Raw genomic sequence first — 14,799 nt, 5'->3', positions numbered from 1 at the left:
CTCCAGTTTTTTCTTTTTTCCTAGTTTCCTTGTTTTGAGGCTTTTCCCCAGTCCGATTTTGAGCCTTAGAGCCTCATCCCTCTGTTCGAAGTCCGGGTCCCCAGAATCCGCCTTCCCTAACCCATTTCTGCCCAAACCCCCGAAGTCTCCTATGGTCTAGTCACCCTGTCTGACGTCCTAATCCCTAGTTTCCAAAGCTTTCCGACGCCGTTATTATGTCCGAGGTCCTAGTGCCCGATACTTATGAGCCGTTACTCTGCCCAACATCCAGGAGATTACTTTCCAAAGCTTTTCGATGTTGTTACTCTATCCAAGGTTCTAGTGCCCAACACTTATGAATCGTTACTCTGCTTGACATCCGGGTGATTACTTTCCAAAGATTTTTTGACGTCGTTACTCTGTCCGAGGTCCTATTATTCAACATCCGTAAGCCGTTACTCTGATCGACGAATGGCAAAGCCAGTCTTTTGCCCCCACCTGAGCTGGGGGACGCGATCTGTCCCATATAATTATATTGTTTTAAAGCATACAAGTACACATCTCTTTCATTACATTTTAATTTTATAAAAATCTAGATTTTTAAATTACTCTTGTGTAGTGTACAGTAGTTAATTTAAATTAGTTTAACTTTAAGCAGTTTGTACATCATTTTAGCTATACATGGGGGAATAGGACATTTATAAAGGGAGAATATTGGAAAACCAGCGTTGAGTAGAACAATCGGTTACCCGGGCGAGGTGGGTGCCTAACATCTTCCCACTCTCATAACCTGAACACTTACCCCGAATCTCTGACCAGACCAAACGAAGTCCTATAGCCCTGTACACCAATAGGTCCTAGGCCCTAATACTAGGTGGAGATTCCATTTCACTTGATTGTATGACCCCCATCCCCCCAATAAATCATAACCTTCAAGAAGACGCATTCCTTCTCTCTCCAACTGAACAGCATAACCCAAACCCTCTGAACTAAGCGTTGGAACGTGCGGTTTCAAGAACGGATCCTCACAGTGGCGACTCCACTTGGGATTGATGGTCAAGCTTTCAATACTAGATGCTATTGTTGAACGTAAGAATATTCTCCCTCCATTTTGTTTGATTGATAATGTTTCTGACCAACCCTTTTTGTTGTACTAACTGCATCATGCATCGTGTTCGAAGTGAAATCAAATGACGACGGTACTCCCTGTTGTGCCTCTACCCCGGGGGAGGTGGGGCACATCATACTAAGTACTCTGAGATCGGATGATAGCGGTTTCCTACACCACTATCATGCGCACACAACACTTCATGGGAACACATAGCCCCGTGGTTAGTCATTGGACCCCATGTGTAGTCATGGGTAATTCGTGGCGAAGCCACAGCCCTTGATATTTACTGTACGAGTCTAGAATCACCAGTGAGGGTATTCGCTAGTGTGTCATGGGGTGCTTTGCTACCCAAAAAGGGCACTAGCATGATTACTCTGAGATCGTGTGACTTATTCCCATGGTAAATTAAAAGAATCGCGTACCTACAATTCGTGACAACGAGCGATAGGTATATCGGTTCTGTCAAGGGTAACCTTGTTCTGTCCTATCAGCCTACCTATGGTATGCATCATATAGGAAATTAGACCATATACGATTAGGATACGCCACAAACTAACATAGTAGGGCTGAAAGCGAGATTACCGATGGTCTACCTTTCTTAATATGGATTGCCTGTCATAAGAAGGGGCTCTATCCATCCCTCAATAGTCCCTCGTCAAAAATGACATATCCTTCTAGGCTAGTGTATTAAAGAAAAAAAATGTTGCCTTGATTGTCCCTCAGAGAATGATGCGCTATCCAATATGGTACGTCAATGACAGAGCTCTGAGCGTCCCGTGATACAAGGCATCCCGTATTAGCATAGGAGACACCGCTGAGAGATTCTCAACCAGGCCGTTTTGTTTGCTATTGTGTAACAATTCCAATTTGAGCTAAACCATCGAACAACGAAGGATTTATGGTGTCACTCAAGGTTCAAAATCTCATGAAATTTCGACGATATTTCGCCAAATTTCGTATATCTCGAGTTGTCCGAGATACGATACCAATCCAAAATAAAAAAATACAATATTTCGACGATATCTTGTGAGATATCGACGATATATCGTGGACTCACGATATATTGAAAAAGTCACTAAAATGTCACGTGAGGGCCAAGGTTTATACCATATTTCGCAGCTCTCAGTCGATATTTCGACCGAGACCTGCTGAAACTCTATTTTTCTCTCTTCTTCCTCATTTTTTGCTCTTCTTCCACGCTTCCAAGCATCATCCAAGCATTGTTGAAGCTCTTTGTCACCGGGAAGACGTCGGAGGGTCATCTAAGCACATCATCCAAGCCTATTTTCACTATTTAAGGTAAATTCTATTTCTCTAAAACGATTTTTTTTTCAAATACTTTGTACAAATGTTGTTGGATGTTGATGATATTAATACATGTTAGACATCGGAGGCCGATCTACAGCCTCAAGGTGTCGAAATTTTTTTTCCATATGTATTATTTTTTTTGTTTTTTGGTTTTAAAAATTCATTTTCCTACAACTAAAATAGGAAATAATTAGGGGTAATATGACTTAGATGGTAATGAATTAAATATATGTTAGACACCAATGGCCGATCTATGGCTTCACGGTGTCGGATTTATTTTTTTGCTCTTAAATAATTATTTTAATTTTCAAAAATTAAGAAAAATATTTAAAAAATTAAAAAAAATAGAAATAAATAAGGAAAAATATGAGTTTTAAGTTTAAAAAATATGAAAGTTATTTTTACATGTTTTGAAATGCATTACACGTATATTATGTTTACTAATTTTCAGTTTTGATGTGTTAGGTCAATACTTATATTAACATTATATATAAAAAATTATTTTTAATTATATGAAAAAGATAAGGGTTAGGGGAAAAATATTAAATAACTATACAAGTGTATTAGTAATCTAAAAGTGTCAATTGAAGTGCATCTACATTAAGTTTTTTAATTATTTGTGTTACTTACATTGCATGAAAACAAGTATCATTATGGCGGATCATGATAGACAACGTGCGAAGGGCATGCAAAAGGTGGGGGAAAGTAGTCAACAAAGGGGGCAGAGGGAACGAAGAGAACAGCGGAAACAAGAGAGACCAACCAGCCAGCATAGGGGTGACATTGCATGGTTATATGGCACTCCCATTGATGGGGATAAGAGAAAATCTATATATAACTATTGTCACATGCAATTTATGGGAGGTGGGTCCAGTAGACTTAAACAACATCTGACCGGAGAATCTAAAGATGTTGTAGGTTGTCATATGGTCTCTACTGAAGTAGCTAGGGAAATTGGTGATAGTTTGAGGGGAAAGAAGAAGAGGAAGGCTGACAAGCAAAGGATAAGAGAACAGCTTGAGGATACAGTGAGGAGTTCGATGGGAGGAGGAAGACGATGCCATGATGATGATGATGATGAGGACATTGCAATACCTGATGACATACAAACAGCAGAGGAGGCTAGGGATTTTAGGCGGACTGTTTCAAGGAGTAAAGTAAGTTTTCAAGATGATCAGCAGAGACAGAGAGTAGGGGGTAATGGAGGAGCTGGCAGTTCTGGAGGTTCTAGATCTTTTAATCCTTTTAGAAGATCACAAAGTGTGAGGGCAGCCCCAACACCTCTACCAGTACCAGTACCACCATCAGCATCTGATCCTAAATTGCATAAGAAGAAAGGAAGCAGTCAACCCAGAATCAAAGGAGCATGGAAGGGGGTGAAGGGATTGGTTAAAGAATCAATAGCTAAGTGGATGATATACCATACCATCCCAGCAAACACTGCATAAGGCCCCCATTATGATATCATGATAGATACCATTGCAGTGGTTGGCCCAGGATTCAAAGGCCCCACCCTATATGAAGTAATGAATGTTTATCTATCTCAACAAAAGAGTGAGATTGATGAGTACATTAGTGAGATGAGGAGTATGTGGGAGACATATGGGGTGACTATAATGGCAGATGGATGGACTGGGCCTACAAGAAAGTCCATCATCAATTTCATGGTTTATTGTGATGGGAGGACAGTGTTTCTCAAATATGTGGATGCATCCAAAGAGATAAAGGATGGAAAATATATTTACAGATTGTTAAAGGAAGTAGTGGAAAAATATGTGGATATTGAGAATGTTGTCTAGATTGTAACTGACAATGGAAGCAACTTCAAGCTGGCCAGTGAGAAGATGATGAACAATAGTAAGTATCGGCTCTTCTGGACTCCTTGTGCAGCCCATTGCATTGACTTAATGCTAAAAGATATGGAAAAGTTAGACTTGGTGAAGATTGTGGTTGAAAGTGCAAGACAAGTCACCAACTTTATATACAACCACTCCTATGCACTCAATCTATTGAGGGAAAAATGTGGGGGTGACTTAGTTAGGCCTGGCATCATAAGATTTGCCACCAACTCCATTGCCCTCAAAAGCATTGAGATAAAGAAGGTCGGGCTAAGAAGTATGTTTGCTTCTGAGGAGTGGTTTGGATGGAAGGGTTCCAAGACTGCAAGTGGGAGGGAAGCACAAACAACGATGTCATCTGAGGACTTCTGGACCAAACTAAGCAAAGTGGTGAAAGTTTTGGAGCCAGTAGTTAAAGTTTTACATGTTGTTGATTCCGCTCTGAAGGGCCCAACCATGCCAGTTCTATATGCTGTAATAGACTTGATGAAAGATAGTATCTATAGTGTGGCTCCTCGCAGTAGCAAACAGTTCTTAGATATCATCAATGCTCGCTGGGAGAATCAACTTATGCATCCACTACGTAAGGCTGGTGAGTAAATTTATTTTATGTTTACTAATTCATAGTATTATTATTTACTAATTACCTATGCATTTGACAATACCTCTATTCTATATGTCATATTTCAGCATACTAATTGAACCCTAAGTATCAATATAACAATAGGCTTGGGTTGGAAACTCAACTTATTGATGCTGTGAAATAAGTAGTGAAGAAGTTGGAGCCAGATGGTGCACTACGACCAATTTGCAACAATGAGCTGAGTCTTACAATTCATTTGGAAACTCAACTTATTGATGATTTCAAACAAGTAGTGAAGAAGTACTTACTAATTTTCCACATGGGTGTAGATCAAGGTATTTAAGGATGCATTGGGAAGTTTTGGAACTGAGGCTGCGATACAAGGCAGAGCACGTGGTGATGCTGGTAATTCTTTTAAGTTTTAAATTACATATGTATTGAAATTTGAAAGTTGAAACAACATTTGACACATGTCTTTTTTGTTGTAAACTTGTAATGCAGCTGAATGGTGGGTGTTGTATGGGGAATCGGCTGAGAACTTAAGAAGAATAGCAATTAAAGTCCTTACCCAAACATGTTCTGCATCTGATTGTGAGAGGAACTAGAGTACCTTTGTACTCATCCACTCCAAGAGGAGCAACAGATTGGGGTCTCAACGTTTATCTGACATGGTGTATGTGCACTACAACTTGAGGCTGAAACTGCAACACATACTCATGGGACATGAGGGACAGAGGGGCACTATTGATCTCGCTGACATCTTTCAAGTTGACTCAAACGATGAGGACCCTATTGTGGATTGGGTGAGGGATAGAGGCGAGCCAGTGTTGGATGAGGAGGGAGGTAGGCCCGACCCCATGATAGCTTCTGAGATTGGTGCTAATGTGGATGAGTATATGGCTGACGAGGGTCAGATACATGCACGGAAAGCCTCACCCATACCATTCCAGCCCACTGGTGGCAATGTTGCTGATGATGAAAACTGGTCTAAGTCCTCAAATGATGATGATGGTGGTGATGGTGATGCTGGTGGTGGTGATGCTGGTGATGGTGATGCTGGTGGTGGTAATGCTGGTGAAGAATTTGACGACATGCGAGAGCGTTATGTGGTAGGCCAAGATACGGGGCCTGTAGAGCCACTCCGATTCACTGGAGAGACACAGTTTTATCATGCCACATAAGATATGGACCACGGAGCATGTACCCCCCGCACCCCCACCTTCAGGACGCCCCCTACAACCATATAGCAAGAAGCGTAGGGGTTGACAAACACAATTGCAACCTGATCACATGGACATTGATGACCTATCTAGCTCTGTTGGTGGTTTGAGAATGGGTGATAGGGAGGGAGGATCGATTGGACATTGGCGTGCCCCATCTTTTGATGCACATACCACTCCATTGGCATCGGATTATGGTGCATCACAACCTTACGGTGGATATGGATATGGATATGGATCATCATCATATGGGCAGTTTACTGGGGTAGGGGACTATGACTACCAGTCCTAGTCCCAGGGACATACTGAATCATCTTTTATAGATGACATCTTTGCATACCCTAGCGGGACTAGCTACCAACCTCACCATCCATACATGCAGCCAATGCCAATGCCTCTTACGTCGGTGCCAACATCATATCACAGTGGATCATCTTCTTCACGGACTAGATCGATTGGTAACCCTAGTTTATATCCTAGGATTGGATACCTACAGTATGTTGATGACTCCATTTACATGTTACTTGTGGATGACTACACTCGTTTCTTCTCCGATTCTATACCGTGGTCCACATATGTCTTTCAAACAGAGAACAATGGACGTCGATTCCAGCGGGGTATGAGTGGGATTGATCCAGGGAGGCACAACAACTATTATTAGCACTTGTAACTTATAAGTTGTAATTTGTGAACTTGTGAAGTTGTGACTTTAATACTTTCTGTATTGCCTTTAAGGCTTTAAGCATTTGAGCTATTGAGTTTTGACTTTTGAGTTATTGACTATTAATGTATTATGGAGTTTATGAGAATATGATTATGAATTATGTCTTATGAGTTTTAATTAGTTTGTTTACATTTCTTTTATGTCTTTAAGACTTTAACTGCCTAACCAATGTGTATTTAACCAAGGTTTATACATTAGGGTCGACGACCGTATGTCAATCAAGGGTGCAAGCCCAAAACATCAATTTCAATTCATGTTTTTACAATTTTATGGTTTAAATGTGTTTATTTATCTTAAATAAGGGTGTCCATGAAGTTTCAGGCCTAGATATGGCCAAATAACCCCCGAGATGGACCCCCAAAATATTACAAAAAAAATGCAATATTTTGGGAATATTTCACGATATTTCGGATATCTCGGTAGGCCCGAGATACCGATATATCACGAAATATTAAACCTTGGTGCCACTACATCAATTCTAAGATTATAAGGGCCTTCCCTGATTAATCTTGGGTGTTGGCGTAATTACACCATTAATTACCTGAATAAGATGAAACCAAGAGTCAAAGGCAAATTGTTGCGCAGACTAACCTTATTTGTATAAATTTGTTTGTGTATATCTTTTAGTACAAATAAAAAAATATAAAATATAAAATCATAAAAAAATCTTCTCAAGTCCTAAAATAAGTTTTGCAAAGCACAATCCACAACAAGAGATATTCTTGTTACTCGTGTGGGCCCGTCATGATAATGGGCTAACCCGAGTTGGTCCAATTTAATCCCCAACGGTCTTAATACTTCCATTACTCCACTTAGGCAGAGTCTAGTAAGGTCATCACCCAGTGTGGGCACCATGGGTTCGCCAAATGTCAGCCCATCAATTAAAGTACCGAATCAGGAAATGGTCAGCATGCGAAAAGAAATGACAGAGATGAAACAGTTGGTCACACAGATGGTTCAGGCGATGCAGGGAGGAATGTGCCGATAAGTGATCAGTGATTGTTTGTCCTTTGATGGATCTTTGTGAAACATGTTTGACATCAAACTCTGATAATAAGAGCAACCAATGTGCTAATCTCCCTGTCAAAGCAGGTTTCTCGAATAAGTATTTGATTGGATTAAAAGCACTGGATGGGCTATCATGTAATGCAGGTGGCCCAAATTAGAGTCGTACAGACTGTAGGCAATGCTACGGTCCATGGGATCATGGTGGTTCACCTTAGGAAACCAATAAAAAATATGTTTCGAGTTCCCAACTCTTGGGATCTCCAAGGTTGTCCCTAGGGAACCCTAGGTTTGCCCTAGGGCACCCTATCAATTTTTAGGGTTTTCCATGGTCACCCATTGTGCCCTACTAGGACCCTATTAGGGTTTGGTATAACAAGCCAATGCCCAGTCCATCTCTTTGATGTCCCATAAAATAATGGGATCCATGTCATAGAGAAAACACATCTCTATTCCATCCCATGGAAAGAGGGATCCATCCCATACCCAAATGCGCAGCAAAACATAATCGATTTGGGTTGCTTTCACATCCCATGAATAATCATAAAATTAAATCAACAGGAATTAACATAAATTTGCTAACCTGATGAGCCTCAAGTGTTGCTCCTCCAATAAGCAATGGTTCTTCCTCCAATGAGCACTCCAAGTAAACAAATCTAAACCTCCAATGGTGCAGCCAAGGTTCTTCAAGCCAATCCTAGATCCTCTTCAGTTCCTCAATCACAGTTCTGGGTTTCCAAAACCCTAACTCTCAAAAGTCTAGAGAGCTAGAAGAAGGGAAGAGAAGAGATCACAAGAGAGAGAGAGGGAGAGCCAAAATTCATCCAGAGGGGAGGCAGCCAAAAAACGTGGAGCACTGGTGCCCCCTCTGCGTTTTTTAGCTTTTTATAAAGCCAGGGTTTCTAAAACCCTGGATGGGAAAAATCCCAGTGAGAGTCTGACTCTCTCTCTCTCTCTCTCTTCGTTGGCTTTCCTGTTTAAACTCAAAGTGCTTCTAATTGGTGAAAAAGCAAAATCTAATAGGGAATGATATAATTATTTAATTATTTTAATTTATGGATAATTATAATTAGCACCACATCCATTAATTAAATAAATAACCAATTATTTTAGCAAATTCTAAATAACTCCCTACATGATAATAAATTATCATGTACAACCCCCCTACTAATCAACACCATCATTATGGAATCTAGGGCATGTACACTAGTACTGCCAAACCCCATTCCATAGTACATGTCCATACAAGAATGTCTGTGTACCTGATCGGGTCCCGTAAAACTCGATAAAACAATTAATTAAATAACTATATATAATCTATCATTTTATGTAAAATAGGTTTTGCAAAAACCATTTCCAAAACGGCACTGGATCCAGATTCTGATCCGGCCATTCATAGACAACCTCAATTGGGCAATGGTGACCATGTTGAGTAACTCCACTCATATCTATCCCTTCCTATATCTGGTAATAACACATGAGGGAATCGACAAAGTAGACTCTTCGCCAATACAGACATCGAACATGTGAGTACTCGTATTCATACCCTGGCATCACATGTCTAGGCATACCCAATGCGACGACCATATGATAAGGGTGCCCAGCCCAAACCCTAGTCGTGACTACCATTTTAAGTAATACTTACAGACACATAATGCTCAAAAAGTTTATATCGCATGTGATAATATTAAATCAAAATGTATAAAGGTTCAATACAAAGTAAAACCAGATTGAACCGGACCGAACTGGGTTTGATGGACACATACATCCAACACAGAATTTCTCAAGAGTTGTATATCTAGTCTAATAATCCAAAAATTTCTTACTCAAATAGTATATGGTTGTTCTGTCTTTCCATCTTCTCAATGTTATGCTAGCATTGCCCCCATGGAATTGTCTGTAGTAGACAAATATAATAACAAGGGCTTGCCAGGTATCGGGGGTGCCAATACGATTTGCCAGGTATTCCTTGATTTTCTCAAATGCAGCCAAGCATTGTTCGTTCCATTCTTTCGGCATGACTGACTATGAACCCTAAGAGTTTTCTAGATGTGGTTACAAATACACACTTCTGAGGATTTAACCTTAGATTGTCTTAATTCTTTCAAAGATTTTTCTAAAGGCTTAGAAATATACCTCACGTTCTTTTGACTTGGCAATCATATCATCAACATAGACCTCGACCTCTTTGTGCATTAGGTCATGTAAAATGGTGGTTGCCACCCTTTAATAGGTTGCCCTGACATTTTTTAGCCCAAATGGCATTACTTTGTAACAATATGTTCCTCATTGAGTTATGAAGGATGTCTTTTACATGTCATATGATGCCATTTTAATCTAATTGAACACTGACAACATGTCCATTAGGGGTGTCAATTCTAGGCCCGGCCCAGCAGAACCGACCGAGCCCGCTGGACTAAAGCCCGGACTGGCCTGGCCCATTTATTAAATGTGTCGGGCTTAAGCCCGACACATTTAATAATCGGGCGGTCCCGGTGTGGGGTCTAAGCCCGTCGGGCGCCCTACCGAACCAACCAAATGCTAGCCCGACCTAGACTGACCTTATTTGCTAGGTTTGAAACCTATTAACTGAGGGATACAGTTGAGAATCAAATGAGTTATCCTTTTTGTGATCTGTGGTGCTATGCTATGTTCATCTTTTTCTTCACTCTTTACCTTTACTATTTTGATTTTATCCACTCTTCTCCTCTTCAAAGTCATAAAGAGAAAACTGATTACCAGTACTGGTGATGATCTAGCAAGAGAAGAAGTTGTTAGCAGCACCATTTATAGTGAAGTTTCGGAAAGGGTTACCCATGAAAAGCAACAGGAAAGTAAGGATATTTTGGAAGAGGAGGAAGAAAGTACAGAAGAAGATGAAGTGGGTCAACTTCAAAACAATCAAAACATCATCATAGGATCACATGGTTTATCGTCGGAGAGCATAAAGCTACGAAATGCACTTAAATATTGATCCAACCATTACCAACAGAAAATCATATTGTCTCTGGCCACTTTCAAATTAATTGAATAGATGCTTCTTATTTGCTATTATTGGTGTAAGATATGTCTGAGATAGATGGATCAAATTTCAATCAAATTTTAGTAAAGTTAATTGTGTGAGATATTTGGTTTATGAAATCTTTAAGCTCCACATTGAATAATTTATATATTCTATTACTCTTAATTTGTTAAGGCCTGATTAAGTCCCAGTTATGGCCTGTTTAGAGTTAAACATGGCCATAGCCCGGTTGAAGGCCAAGTTAAGGACTGATTACACTAGTCCGATTATAGCCCAAACCCGACCTACCCCGACCTAGCCCAACCAGGCCCGGCCCAAAGATTTAAACAAGTGGTCACGGTGCAGGCTTTAAGCACCGTGAGGCCCAGCTAGGCCCGACCAAACCCAACCAAGCCCGGCCGATTGACACCCCTACTGTCCATAAAAGATAGAAGGGCGTGTTTTTCTATATTGTTTACGATGATATCAATGTGAGGTAGGGGAAGTCATTCTTAGGACTTTCTTTGTTCAGGTGTCTAAAGTCTACACACATTCATACTTGTTCGTCTTTCTTAGGTACTGGCACAATGTTAGCCAACCATTCATGGTATTCTGTCACCTCTAGAAAACCTGCTTCAAGTTGCTTGGTTACTTCCTCTTTGATTTTTATGATCACGTTTTCTCCCCTCTCAGGCTAAAATGTGAGTAATGAGATGGGGACTAGGGTTTTACCAACTATAGAATGATAGGGGTATCAATGGGTTGGGTTGGGCCTGCCCTAAACCCTAGCCCAATCCCTAGAGTCCTAAACTTAAACCCAAGCCCGGCCTGGCCCTGCGTGGCCCTGCCAAGGCCTAACATACACTCAACCCAGCCCGACCCTACCGGGGTTTTCCCTAGCCCGACTCAACCCTGATTGACCCTGTATTAGCCCTATTGACCATGAATTACTTGCAATTGTGCTAGAAGCTAAGAAAGAGTTTCAGAATAGTAAACTAATAGCAACAGATTCACAGACTTAAAACTTGTACCTAATCAACAGTAAACTAATAACAACAATTATATTATTTTCAAGTTCTAATAGTAAAATCAACTTGTGACATAATTAGGTGCAAGTTTCAAAATCAGACCATTATTTAATTGTTAAAAGCAAGTAGGAATAATATAGAAGCAGAAAAAGAAGAAACAATAGCACCATCGTTGAAAAAAAAAGCAGCAACATTGATAACCAAAAAAAAAAAGATAGAGAAATAGAAGAAGAACACTTTTCTACTTTACTTACCTTAACAGAGCAGAGATAGTTGGAGGAACACTCACCGGAATTGGGATAGTCGGAAGAAATCTATCAGAACTGAAATAGAGAGAGATAATGCCGCTAGTGAATAGTGTTTTTTGGTTTTCTCGCAAAGAGCAAACAAGAGATTAAGAGATGGGTCGAGGGTTTTGGAATTAGGGATTTTTTTTCAGCTTTTTTTGTTTTGGAATTATGGATTTAGAAACTTTAGAAAAGCATTATATGGTGTTGATCCCATGTATTTGTATGTAGAGACTTAACATATACCTACAAATCAAAACCAAAGAAGCAGAGATGGGTCGAGGGTTTTGGAATTAAGGATTTTTTTTGGGGGAATTAGGGATTTAGAAACTTTAGAAAAGCATTGTATAGTGTTGTTCCCATGTATTTGTGTGTAGAGACTTAACATACACCTGCAAATCAAAACCAAAGAAACAGAATACTGAATAAATGCTAATACATGAAAAATATAAGAAAAAAAAATACATAACAAGGTCGGGCAGGGGGGGTAGGGCCGGGCCAGGCTCAGCCCGAGGCCTTAACCCAGGCCCAACCTAGCCCTGCCAGGGCTAGCGAAATATTAAACCTAGCCCAACCATAGCTTAAACACATGCCCGACCCGACCCTGTTTGGGCACAAGGCGGGTTCGGGCTGGCTCGGGCTAGCTGGGTTTTTTTTACACCCCTATAGAATGGGGTTCATAGGGGTTGTTTGGTTGGGTTGCTCAAAAAGACTTAAATGCATTAAAACTTCATTTGGGTCTAATTAGGCATTAATCTAAGTGTCCCAAGGGTTATGATAGGTTAACTAGGTCAAAAGTCACCTAGAAACACTAGGGGTTAAGCCCCAAATTCGAGCACGTGGTGTAACGCCCCCAAAACCACCCTAGCGGTTTAGGGACATTGACGGTCCACAAGATCATTTATGTCAAGGAGATATGAACCGGAGTAGAACCAAAACATAAACACATGACTAAAATACATAGATTAAGACTTCAACTAAAGTAGGGTAGTCAAACTAAGCTATTACAACTTCCAAATTAAACTTAAAATTCTTAAATAAATGTTACAATCCCCAAAATTAAATTAAATTTGAACAAATAATAAGTTCTTCTAAAATTGAAAGAAAGTGTAAAATTTCTAATAATAGTTGTCATCTTCTACTCCAAATGCTTCGTCCTCTTGGACCCCCTCCTCTAGTACATCCTCACATTTAGGTTCACATTCATAAAGTTGTTCATCTGAAAAATTGTGAGGGTAAGCTTCAGGAAAAGCTTAGCAAGTAAATCCACAACAACTATACAGGTGTGAAAACATGCACAAGTAATACAAAATGTAAAGACATACAATAATATGTATATATAGATCCAAAAAAAAAAACAAAACAAAATGATCATAACCATATTTGCTTATCACCACTACTGTAATGAAAAGTATATATGACAACAATCAAGAAAGATATATCGAAAGAACGTAAAATAACAAACACATCACTCCCTAATGGACTAGTGTGAGCTAGTTACCATACACTGGTCAAGGCCCTCATGATAGCGGCGTATGAACTCCAGCTATGCCCAACCACAACAACACTGTCCCCTCTCAACATCAACAAACTAATGGGAAACTAGTGACCAAACTTGCCCCAGTCCTGCTGGAGAGTTTTTGATCATCTCCCTCTTTCTAGTAGTCCATATAGCTCTACTAAGGGTAAGCCCGTAGCTCAAAAATCCATCGACTTACCCTTAACCCAACACTTTAACCCATGCCGGTAAGATAACAGAAAAGAACATCCATGCTTATACATAAAGCTATACAACAAGTCTAGAACTTAGGGTTAGCTACTCCCTATATTCCAAACACTAAAATGTTTAATCAAGAGTCGTAAAAGAAATTAAAAAAAACTTAGAAATAAATCGAGTTTCATCAATATCATGGCATAGAATGTAATACATAAATCGAGAAGATTTGGCAAAATCTTCGTACAAAGTTGTCATCAAGCATCTTCAATTCCAATAGAATATAAATCGATAAATCAAATAAAAATCAGATTTAAATGCATCATCCAAAAATATCATGCATTAGGCTATAATCATGCAGAATCATTCATAAATCTTCATCATACTATCAACAAATAGGCATTGGATTCATTAGTCTATAAACATGACATTATTAAAATTCTGCTCACACATATGTGAATTAAATCAGAAGGAAATCACCATTCCTTGCAAGCAGTCATGTGTGAACAATTTAATTGAGTAAAAGCATGAATGAAATATGTATTTGGCATGATAAATCTCAATCTAAAACTAAATTTCAGATTTAAAACAATGTTTCAAAGCAAATTTTATATGTAAGAAAAATATCAAGTATAATGGTTGAAGATCTACTCACCTTGTGTAAAGCAACTAGGATTTCTATAAGTGATCTCAAATCAATGCTTCAATGATGTTAGTATAGCTCTTTCTAATTCAGAATCACTTTAATGGAGTCCTATGATTAAGGTAATGATGAAATCAACATCAATGTATTGCTTAAACTCAGATTTGGGAAACACAGATTTTTTTGATAGAATGACCTACCTTCAATAAATCAGTGATATCTCTCTTCTCAAAACTCCGTTTGGGCTGATTCAAGTTGGGTTATGAAGATAAGAGATGAGGCTACATTTTACTGTGAAATAGGATTTTCCCAATTCATCTCCAAAAAAGGTCAAATTGGATGACAAGTTGCTGGTTTA

At 39.4% G+C, this 14,799-nt stretch overlaps 1 long non-coding RNA gene across 1 annotated transcript; it reads left to right on the top strand.

The window, feature by feature from the left end:
• Positions 1–1,179: 1,179 nt before the first annotated feature.
• LOC122657777 lies at positions 1,180–10,542 on the top strand. The gene is made up of 3 exons (XR_006332356.1): positions 1,180–1,190; positions 1,924–1,931; positions 10,387–10,542. It is a non-coding gene; the product is annotated as an uncharacterized LOC122657777 (long non-coding RNA).
• Positions 10,543–14,799: the final 4,257 nt, after the last annotated feature.

This window comes from Telopea speciosissima, chromosome 4 (assembly GCF_018873765.1).
Source record: "Telopea speciosissima isolate NSW1024214 ecotype Mountain lineage chromosome 4, Tspe_v1, whole genome shotgun sequence".
NCBI classification, from domain to species: domain Eukaryota; kingdom Viridiplantae; phylum Streptophyta; class Magnoliopsida; order Proteales; family Proteaceae; genus Telopea; species Telopea speciosissima.
This window is presented reverse-complemented; position numbering and strand designations above follow the sequence as displayed.